This window comes from Otolemur garnettii, unplaced genomic scaffold (genome assembly GCF_000181295.1).
Source record: "Otolemur garnettii isolate 467f Iridium unplaced genomic scaffold, OtoGar3 scaffold00226, whole genome shotgun sequence".
NCBI lineage: Eukaryota > Metazoa > Chordata > Mammalia > Primates > Galagidae > Otolemur > Otolemur garnettii.
The window spans coordinates 916542-920043 of NW_003852621.1; the positions used below are offsets into that span (position 1 = coordinate 916542).

The window sequence follows — 3502 nt, forward strand, 5'->3', positions numbered from 1 at the left end:
GTGGGGGCTGCCGCTGTGCAGACCAGGGCTGAGCACTCAACAACTTTGGCTTCTGCTGTTGCCTCTGCAACCCTAAGAAACTCAGGCACCGCAGTACAGGATGGGGGTGGGGGTAGGACCTGCTCTGCCACTGCTGTCCTTCTCTGGTGTCATTTTAACAATTCTGATAAAAACAAGAAAATAGGTGGGAAGAAACCCCTCTCCTTCCTGAGTACCCTCTCTGCTGGGCAGGGTTCAGGAACAGAGGGTGTTGACAGAAGCAGCTGCCTGCCTGGAGCTTATCTCCTAGTGGCATAAATAAGATCTAAGAAAACAAGTGAAACCTGGAATACGTTAGCAGGAGACAGCATCCACAGAAAAATAAAGATCAAAATGAATAAAAATGAAAAGGGGAGCAGAGTAAGGAGGGCTGGGAATAGCAGGGAGATGAACCTGGGCAAAGGCACAGCAAGGGCAGGGCAGGGGCAGGGCAGGGGCAGGGCAGGGGCAGGCAGAGGACAGCTTGGCAAAGGCCCAGGGTGGCAGGTCCTGAGTGTGGAGCCCATGGGGCTAGGGTATGGGGAAGGACTGCTGGGCAGCAGGGCTCTGCGCAGCTGGAAGGGCACAACTTCTGATCACAAGTGAGCTGCCTGCTCAGGGCCAAAGGCTGGGGGGCTGTGCTCTGACCCCAGTCTGTCAGGAGTTTCTGTGGCTGCTGGTACAGAGGGGCAGCAGGCCAGGGGAACCTCCTGGACTCATGAGGACTGGGACCAGTCACATTCCAGGCATGGTCTGCATGTGGACCCTACATGTCCTGCTGCGTGGCCGGAGGCATGAGAGGGAGGAGGCACAGGGACTTCCAGGCTGGGCCCAGGCCACGCGGAGCGATGGCATCTCTACTGGCCAGCACAGGTGGAGAGGGAGCCCAGAAATTCCCTCTGGAATTCAAGATCATCTACAGACAGCAAAAGGCTAGGAAAGGGCTGGGTGAGAAGTTCGGATAGATGCGGAGGTCTGGGAGAGACCAGAGCACCAGAGACCTGAGAATACCAGGAGAGAATCTGCAAGGACAGAGGACAACAGATGCCTGAGAGACGGGGCCCCGGAGCACAGGGGCTGTGAGAGGGGCCTCCAGGAAGCTGAGAGACCGGTACCCAGGAAGGGGAGCAGTGGCATCATCTCGAGCTGCTGATTTAACAGCCTGGGCCTGGCTCCGAACCCTGAGCCCCCAGGGTGAGGCTGCCGAGGCCCCCACTCCAGGGCCTGTGTGTGGAAGCACAGGGCAAAGCACCCAGCTGTTACAGGTGGGACCACTGCTCCATGTATTTCAAATGGTCCCAGCAGGTGGAAAAGCTTGCCCTGGGGAGACACTGCTTGGAGGCGAGCAGACGAGGGAGGGCACAGACCAGAAGGGCCAGGAAGAGCTGGAGTGTCCCCAGGGCAGCAGGTGGCAAGGCCGTGCTGGGCCACAGATACCCCAGTGTGAGCTACGGGCTCCACATAGGTAATCTCAGGCTGAGACATAGGCAGGGACAAGGGAAGAAAGAGAAAATGGTTTTGAAGTTCCCACCTCCAGCTGACTTCATGGGGGAGCTAGAGCCTCCATGGAGTGGACCCCTCCAACCTGGAAATGAAAGTCCCCACATAGCACTCAGGAAAAGGGACACTGAGCCATCCAGTCTGCTGAGGGGCAGACCCCAGAGCACCCTCACCACATGCAGCAGCTCAGGACTCAGCCTGGACGGTCAAAAAATCAGCCCAGAAGGTTGGATTTTGCAGAAAGATGCTGTAGGTTTTACAACTCTTTGCATTTTGAAAGTAACTTAAAGGAAGTGCTTGTGGTGGGTTTGAACCTGGCCCCAGCCAAACTGCAACAAAAATTAGCCGGGTGCTGTGGTGGGTGCCTGTAGTCCCAGCTACTTGGGAGGCTGAGGCAAGAGAATCACCTAAGCCCAAGAGCTGGAGGTTGCTGTGATGCCACAGCACTCTACCTAGGGTAATAAAGTGAGACTCTGTCTCTAAAAAAAAAAAAAAAAAAAGAATAACTTAAAATAAGTGCCTTTTGTGAAACTGTGTCATTCATTGAAAGCCTGAGAAGGTTCCTATTTTAGGAAGGTCTGAATGATACCAACTCACAATCAGTAAAAGTTCCCTTTACTCTCACATGGATCTCATCAAAGCCGCATAGCTGAGCACCACGGGAAACTGCAGTCCACAGCTGACCACATAGTTCTCATCCAGCAAACACTGCATACACGGAGTCCCACCAATCCAAAGCCTCTCTTCTCCTCACACATCCCTGACGAAGGTGCTTGTATTTCGATGTCTCCCTTGAGGAACTCAGCACAGAATGTTTCTTTCTGTTCGCCTTTGAGCACTAAGCCCAGTATGAAGCAAGTATGAAGCAAGTTTCCAGCAATTGCTGCTGAGAGGTGGCCAGGCCATGGGGGAGGTGGGGTCTCTACAGTTGCTTAAAAACACACATACACAGGCACGCGTGCTTACAGATGTGAGAACATGCACTCGGTATGCAGATATGCTCACGCATGCATACGTGTGCCCAGTCATACACATGTGTGCACTTGCACATGCACAGACACGCACACGCACACACGGTACTCAGTACACACGCACGTATACATGTGTAGTCACACATGTACCCTCACGCACTTTCACATGCATGCACATGGTACTCAGATACACACATACATGTGTACAGCCATATACATGTACACAAACACATGCACACGTGCACATGAAAACACCCACCTGCAGTCACATGCACAGCACACACGTACATTTCCAGCCCATACACATGAGCACATTACACCCACGTGTGCTCAGATACTCTCACATTTGTATACACATGTACCACATACATGTATATGATCACACATATTCACACACGCACATACATACGTGTATATACACACAGAATGAGACACATCTTGTCTCCACAGACCCTGGTGCTCAAAGCTAGCATAAGACTGAGGCCATAAAACCCCAACACTGCACTGTCCTGGGCCACTTTACCCCTGCATATCATGACACGCGTGACGACACCTTTGGGGCCTGTCAGGGTGATTGTTCCTGTGGCCATTTATCTCCTCAGAAGCCAAGTTATTTCTACCCAAGAAAAGCTGCTAGAGCTTAGCATGGGTAAAAGCCAAAGCCCCAGTTTTGTGAAGCCAGGGCTGCTGCTACGCGATTCAAGTGTCGTGTCACAGGGGAGACCAGAGTAGGAAGGGGCCAACCCGAGGATGGCACAGGGGACAAAGTGATGCAAAGCAGGGCTGACCGTCACTGGATGTGACTGCGTCATGAGGACCCAAACACTCTGGAGCCTCAGCAGGGCTGAGCTGTCACTGGATGTGAGGACCCAAACACTCTGGAGCCTCAGCAGGACTGAGCTGTCACTGCGTCATGATGACCCAAACACTCTGGAGCCTCAGCAGGGCTGAACTGTCACTGCGTCATGAGGACCCAAACACTCTGGAGCCTCAGCAGGGCTGAGCTATTGCTG

At 53.3% G+C, this 3502-nt stretch overlaps 1 protein-coding gene across 1 annotated transcript in view; it reads right to left on the bottom strand.

The window, feature by feature from the left end:
• The window catches only part of LPCAT1 (lysophosphatidylcholine acyltransferase 1), a 53955-nt gene that overhangs the window by 31972 nt on the left and 18481 nt on the right, over positions 1-3502 (bottom strand). The gene's annotated exons all lie outside the window — the stretch shown is intronic.